The 7,699-nt window shown below is 57.6% G+C and overlaps 1 protein-coding gene across 1 annotated transcript in view; it reads right to left on the bottom strand.

The window, feature by feature from the left end:
* Window positions 1-7,699, bottom strand: part of Map1s (microtubule associated protein 1S) — a 19,629-nt gene that overhangs the window by 8,090 nt on the left and 3,840 nt on the right. The gene's annotated exons all lie outside the window — the stretch shown is intronic.

Raw genomic sequence — 7,699 nt, 5'->3', positions numbered from 1 at the left:
CGCCCTCCTGGGGGCGGGGCCTCGGGGCTGCGGCACGCCGCCCTCGCGAGCGGAGCTGGGTCGTTCGTTGGTTCGTTCGTTCCTCCATCCCGTCTTCCGACGCGCTCGGATCGCTCGTCCGCCGCCCCTGGGGTCTGCATTTCTCGTCCGCTCCCTGGCGGGCCCAGGCAGAGCCAGGGACCGACAGGAGCGCCCCGCTCCCTAGGCAGGCCCACGGGAACTGGGGGCGGGGCCGGGGAGCCAGCTCAGCTGCCCGAGCGCCGCCTGGCGAGCCGGAGCTCGTGAGTTTGATCCCCGGTACCGGAAAAAAACAATGATAATAAGATGCACCTTCGCAGAGCTGCGTGGGCGGGTGCAGGCCTCCCGCGCGTTTGCTGTGCACCTACTGTGCCCGGTTGGGTGGGCATTTCAGAGGACAGAAGAGCAAGCTGAGGCCCCCGGCCTGCAGGGGCGGAGCAGATGGTTAACCCTAGTAACCAGGCCATGGCGACATGGGTTTGCTTACCTGCAGCCTAGTTGGGAAGGTAGCAGCCTGGGGGTTAGAGGGCGAGAGACCCGCATGGGGCTTGGCCAGGACCGCCCAGGGCTAGAGGGAGGTTGGAGAAAGTTTCTCTCTAGAAGAAACTAATCCTAATTTTGAGGGGGTTTTTTAAAGCATATATAAACTTTATTAAAAACAGGCAAAATTATTTTAACATGTATATACATTTTCTTACTTTGGCACATAAAATATAGAAATATTTCCACACAAGAAATAAAGAAGACAGCAATGTTTTACAAGTAACACATTTACAAGTGCAAATTTTTACATTGCTTTGTTTGGAAGGGGGCCAGGGTGGCCTCTAACCTGCAGCGATCCTCCTGCCTCAGCCTCCTGGCTGGTGGGTTGACCGGCGAGCCCCGCCACACCCAGTAATACCTGGGTCTACGGCTGCCCCCGGGGTCGCAGCTCAGCACACCCTGTCCTGCAGGCCTTCATCGCCCGCCCGCCCCCATGGGCCCCCATCGGCTTGTGCCTAACCACCCTGGCCTGCGGCCCTCTACACCGGGGCTTCATGACATCGAGAGAGAGAGAGAGAGAGAGAGAGAGAGAGAGAGAGAGAGAGAGAGAGAGAGAGATCGGATTTCGCCCTGTGGTGACCCTCCTGCCTCAGCCTCCAAGTGCTGGGGTTACGGGCGAGCGCCACCACGCGCGGCCGCCTTAGGTGCCGAGCGCTCTGGAGCCCATGGAGGACCCTAGCGTGAGCCACGCCAGCTGGGACCAGCGGCTGCCGGCTCACCCGCAGACCCCAGGGCCCGCGGCCCTCGCTCCCGCCACAGCTCAGGCGGCTCGGCGCAGGAGCTGCAGCGCTTTCTCTTTCGCTGTTCCCTTAGCCCACGATGAGATGAGCGGGGTTTGCTTTTGGGATTCAGGGGAGGAAAAGCAACCACGTCTGCTCCCTCCCCAGGGCCAAAGCCCGCTCCTCCACATCCACGCCGGGCTAGCCGGCGGGCAGGCGCAGGGACATCTGTGTCTGGTCAGTGTGCTCACCTGCGCATGCACATGTGTGTGGTTCAGGCCCCTGGTGCAGCTAGCTCCAAGCTGCCAGGAAGGGTGTTAATTTCCTCCTTGCAACCAACTAGGGCCTGGGCTTAGTTTAGGTAAATTCTTTTTTTATTGAGGTTGTTGTTGTTTGAGACAGGGTCAGTATGTACCCTAAGGCTGGCCTAAACTCACAGAGATCCTGCTGCCTCAGCCTCCTGAGCTGGAATCACAGTTGCTGGAATCACACTGTTCCTGGCTGGGTAAACTCTTTACACTCGGGAAAGTGAGGTTCCCAGAGGTCTCAGGTCGAGGCCAGGACCAGCAGGCCTGTCAGGTGTGGGTGTGCGGGGAGTGACTGCAGATCTTATGGCACACTTACTCCCTCCTTCCTTCATTCAACAAACACTTCCCCAAACTTCCCTGGACTGGGTACTGCTGGAGCCCTAAGTGATGGCAGCTCTGGCCTCAAGGAACCAGCAACCTAGAAGAAGACAAACGGGACACGCAGATCTGGATCTGGAGGCTGTGTCTGGGAGACAAGGGCAGTGCAGCCTGGCTTTTGAAGCATGCATAGGCGATCACCAGCATTTCTTAATTTAACAGTAAACACCCCCCTGGACAAGCTTTCTGTGGTAACCCACCTCGGCCTGGCCCTGAAGATCCCTTGAGCTTGGGGAGCTAGGGCCAGATTTAGGTTCCCCTGGGAACTCCTGAAGGGCTAGAAGAAGATGGGCAGGAGACACGTGGAGTGGAGGTCTCTGGAGGGCCCGGGTCTTGTGGGTGGGGCCCAGACCGGTATGCCACAGGGCCTTGGGGGGCAGGGTCATGCAGAGCTGGGCCTGGTTGGTGTTGGCAGCCGGGGCAGGTGGGCAGGGCCTGGGGGGCCGTGGGCCCAGCCAGGTGATACTGAATGTTTCTGCTCTGAATGTCGAGGGACAGCAGGAGCGTCTGACCCTGACTCTGCTGCAGACAAGACACCAGGCTGCTTTCCACTTGGCCCTCAGTTCCCCCGGTGGGACACATGCCACAAAGTGGCCACCAGTGTGGGCAGTACGGGGTCAGGAATGGCTTCCCTGGCGTTGTCCAGGGGCTGGGGAAAGAGCAGGGCCCAGAGAGCACCTTGTTTTGTTCTGTTTTGTTCTATCTTTGTCTTTTTGAGACAGTCTCACCAGCAGTTCAGGCTGGCCTTGAGCTCACTTTGTATCCCAGGCTGGTCTCAAACTCGCAATGACCCTCCTGCCTCAGCCTCCCAAGTGCTGGGATGACAGGCGTATACCACCCTTCCCAGTTGTGAGTGCCTTATAAATACTCCCACCAACAGCTGCCGTCCATCATCCTGCCTGCTGGGGAGGCCAGGCAGGAGGATTACAAGTTCCAGGCCAGCACGAGCAACTTATAAAAACACCACCTTCAGAAGTAAGAGCAGAGACCCTGCATAGGGCATTGGATTCAACACCCAGTCCCAGAAAGCAAACGCTCGAAGTGACCCCTGGCACCATCATGGAGACTCGCACAGCTGCCTCGCTGCTCACGCCGGCAGGCAAAAACCGGGGCCAGAGAATGGGCGCGTACACAGACGCGTGCCAGGCACACGGCTCCTGGCAGCTGGTGGCTTCCCTGTTAGGGTCTGGGCTCCTGGACTCCAAAAGAAAGAACGCATTTAGGAGCAGCCCAGATCAGAACACAGCAGTGGACAGGCGTGATGGCACACGCCTGTGATCCCTGCACCCAGGAGGCTGAGGCAGGAGAATCACTGTGAGTTCGAGACCAGCCTGGGTTGCATGTTGAGACTGTCAAAAAAAACAATGAGATAGGAGGCAGGACAGAAGACTGCAGGCTGCCCTCCTTCCCTCCTTTCCTGTGGGTCCTGGGGATGGACTGCAGGGCCCAAAGCATACCAGGCGTGCCCCGCCGCACACGCGCCAGCCCAGAGAACTGGTTTTGTTCAGTTCTGCTTTTCCAGCACTGGAGCTAGAACCCAGGGCCTCCTCACTGAGCTACACCCAGCCCTCTTTATTTTTTGAGACAGGCTCTCAATAAATAGCTAAATTGGCCAGGCTGGGCTCGAGTTTATGACCCTTTTGTCTCAGCCTCCCAGAGTGATAGGATGACAGGCACGTGCCCATGCTGCTGGCTTAATTATTCTTGTGATTTACCATCTTGCCGCTGGATGGATGCCACCCTGGGCTCCAAGCCCAGGCTGCCCCAGCCGTGGCAACAGGAAGCCCTGCCTGGGTGATCCCAGCTACCCTGCGCTCTGCCTGCCTGGATGGGGGCAGGGTGGGCACCGTGTCCTGGCCAGCTGGTGTGGTAGCAGAAATGCTGGGCCAGCCAAGCAGGGGGAGGGCAGGGGGCAGCGCCCCACTGTGGAGAGGTCAGCCTTTTTGCCTCAGTTTCCTCAGCTATAAAATGGAAATGAGCTGTTCTCTCGGGATGGCACGTGCGGTGCCAGGGGAAGAACGAAGAACGCAGAGGGAGCCCTGGCTTCTTCGCTTATTTATTTTAGGTAATTTTTGTTTTGTTTGTTTTTGTCCTTTTGAGACAGATTTTCCCTATGCAGCTCTGACTGGCCTAGCATTTACTTTTTAGCCCAGGCTGCTCTCAAATTCACAAAGATCCTCCTTCCCGACACTTTATTTTTTATTCTGAGACTGGGATTCCCTACATCGCTGAGCTGCTCAGTCTGAGTTCGAACTGCACCCTTCTGTCTCAGCCTCCCAAGTGCTGGGATTACAGGTGTGCAGCACCACACCTGGCTTTTGTAGGTAATTAGTTTTGCAGGCCAGGGAGCTGAGTCCAGGTCTTTGTGAGCTGCGCCACCCAGTCCTTTTCCTTTTGCATTTTTGAGAGTCTTGCTAAATCACTGTCATGCAAGCTGGGCTCAAATTTGCAGCTCTCCTGCCTCAACCTCCCAGAGCTCTGGGATGACAGGCATCGCTTGCTGCTCCGGGTTTGCCATTTTATAACTGCTGCCTGTGGTAGGTTTGGAGGACAGCCACGGGGTGCAGGGGTTCGGGGATCTGCTGAGCTACCTGGATTCAAGTCCAAGCTCACCCCCCCACCCTGTGTGTGAACTTGGACCGGCAAAATTCCGGATCTGCCCTCAGTTTCCCCGTCAGTAGACTCGACGTGGGGGGTGAGAGAACCTAAGGCCGCGGAGCTCTGCACGGCCAGCAGCCGGCAGGGGCAAAGAAACCAGCTCGGCCGAGAGGTCGCCCGGGCCGGCCCGCGCACGTCCGGCGCCGCGCCCTGTGGTCGCTGTCACGACTCAGGGCGGAGCCCCTGCAGAGCCGCCCCCAGTCGGTGTGTGCCTATCCCGTTCCTCTCAGGCTTCGAACTCCCGCCATGTGCCATCGTGCTGGCCAACCCGGGAGCTCTGCTCCATGACGGGCATCTTCCAGGCCAATCCAATCACTTCCTTTCGCGCTAGTTCCGCCTTGCAGCCTGGGGCGGGGGAGCTGCCTTTTCGGGGGTCGCTGCTGCCCGCGGCTCCTTCATTTCTTCGGGAAACGTTTTCTTGTACTGAAGCTTGAACGCGGGGCTTCGTAAGCTGCAGGACCAACACTTCTTTCTTTTGAGGCAGGGCTTCGCTACATCGCTAAACTGCTCAGTCTGGGTTCAAACTGCGACCCTCCTGCCTCAGCCTCCCAAGAGTGCGGGAATAACAGGCGTGCGCCCCGACATCCGGCTCTAGAAGGTTCTCGAGCGCGCCCTGAGTGTTCCCCATTCTCCAGGGCCAGGACCCACTCTGCCTCCCACTGGCCGGCCTCCTCCGTGGCTGCTCCTTGGCTTCCTGCGGCGCGCGGGGCCTGGCCCCGAGCTGTGCGCGGACACGTACGCCTTCTCCTCGAGAGGTTACGCCATCTGTGGGTACCCGCAAGACCCAGGGGTGGTCTTGGGCGGGGCCACGGGAATACCTGCGCTTCCCCCAAGAAAATTTAACTTGCAACTGCTGCGAGACGGCCTCCCATCCGACCCCAGCTGTGCACGCTGCTGCCTCGGCCTTGCGGACCGCTGCGATCTGGGAATGTGCTACCATGCCCGCCCGCTGCAGGGACTTTTGTCGACTCACAGGGTGATGGCGAGGCATTGGAAGGTAGGAGGGGCGGGAAGGCAGGGACCAGCAGCCTGCAGGGCACACACAGGGCCGGGACAGGCAGACCGAGCTGCAGGACGTCACAGCTGATATCTTCGAGGGCCAACAACCTCAAAGCAACGCACAACTAGAAATAAAGCTGAACATGAAACCAGGTGTAGTGGGGCTCGCCCACAATCTCAGCATGTGAGAGGCCAAGGCAGGACTATCTCTGTGAATTCGAGACCAGCCTGGGCTAGAAAGTGAGCTCAAGGCCAGCCGGAACTGCATGGCAAGACAGCCTCAAAAAGACAAAAAAAAAAAAAAAAAAAAACCTGATAAGCTTGATTGAAAGACCGTTGGAAAGACTCTTTGCACATTGGAAGACTTGATATCATGGAATATAATTTGAGGCCATTCCAATTCCCAGGGCCTTCACACTGAGCTAAATCCCCTCACCCTTCGTTTTTCATGTTTTGTTTGAGCCAAGGTCTCCCCAGCCACTACATCACCCAGGCTGGGCTCCCACTTGCCACGCTTCTGCCAACCTCCCTGTCATGTTTTGGCATGACAAGCCTGGCCTGTGCCTGCGCCCGGCCTCACTGTCCTTTCGGTGAAACTCAATCTGAGAAAAAGACCAAAGCCCCTCCGATGGCTGTGGGGAGGAGACTGGCGTGGGGAGGGCGGTCTCGGAGCCTCGCAAGCTGGGTGATTCAGAGCAGGGATACGCGACTGCTGGGACGGCAGAGAGCCCAGGACAGGCGCCCAGGGGCTCATTCGCCAGGAGATCTCACCCGTGAGGCTGTGCTTGCCCCCGGTCCCCTTGCAGGGCTGGGCTGCTGACCGGCCACGCGGACCTCAGCTTGCGGTCCAGTCAGCCAGGAAGTCAAGGAGGAGGCTGGAGCAGGGCCGCAGACCCTCACAGTTTCCTGGTCTGAGCGTAGGCTCCCCTGGCTGGCCAGGCGAGCACCGCAGAGCCAGAGACTGACCTGGAAGCCAGCCAACACCTGAGACAATGGCTGCACGGCACTGCGAAGGAGCCAGGGGCTGCCGAATGGTGAACTTTCAATTGGGCAGAAACCAGGGTGACGACACCCACCTGTCATCTTTGCACCCCGGATGCTGAGGTGGGAGGATCTGAGTCTGAGGACAGCCTGGGCTCCACAGCAAGACCCTGTCTCAAAAGGTCAACAGTTAAAAAAAAAAAAAACGAAGACACAGAAATCTCAACAGGGCCAGGGAGAAAGCTTGGCATTCTAAGCACCTGCCTAGCAAGCACAAGACCCGGGTTCAACCCCAGGTACCGCATAGCGTGCCGGCTCCACCCTGTGCTGGCCAGTAAAACTGGGCTTTGTGGCAAACTCTGTAGTCCCAGCGCTGCGGAGGCTGACACAGGAGGATGGCTATGAGTCCGAGCTCAGTAGCGAGACCCTGTACCAGATACATAAATAAGTAAATCTTTAAAAAAAAAAAAATCGGCAATAAAATAAAAGGAGCAGAGGGAAAATGACACCACCCCAATTGAGGAACGGGCCCTGACTGACCTGGTTAGAACTCCCAGCTGTCAAGGTGATGGAAGACACAGGAAGGCTGGGAAAGTCACTGAGCCAGAAACACAGGGCCAGAGGCTGCAGGTGCTAGGACAGATAGAGACACTGTGGCCACTGAGACGCATCCTTGGTCCTTTTGAATTTTTTTATATTTTTGAGCCAGAGTCTTCCTATGTGGCTCAGGTTGGCCTTAAACTTACTAGGTGGTCCAAGTGTTGAGACCCTCCTGCCTCAGCTTCCTCAGGGCTATGATTATAGCCTTGTGCCACTATGCCTCGCTATTTTTTTCATTGGAGGACAGGGTCTGACTCAGTCACTAAGCTGCCCCAGCTAAGCTCCAACTTGCCCTCCTCCTACCTGAGCCTCTCAAATTACAGCCAAAAACACTATCCCTGGCTTTGACAATTAATGCTTTCTTCCTCCTCCTCCTCCTGCTCCTCCTCCTCCTCCTTCTCCTCATCTTCTTCCTCCTCCTCCTCCTCCTCCTGCTCCTCCTCCTCCTCTTCTTCCTCGACCTGCTCCTCCTCCTTCTCCTCCTCCTCCTCCTGC

This window comes from Octodon degus, unplaced genomic scaffold (assembly GCF_000260255.1).
Source record: "Octodon degus isolate 3935 unplaced genomic scaffold, OctDeg1.0 scaffold00304, whole genome shotgun sequence".
NCBI lineage: Eukaryota > Metazoa > Chordata > Mammalia > Rodentia > Octodontidae > Octodon > Octodon degus.
This window is presented reverse-complemented; position numbering and strand designations above follow the sequence as displayed.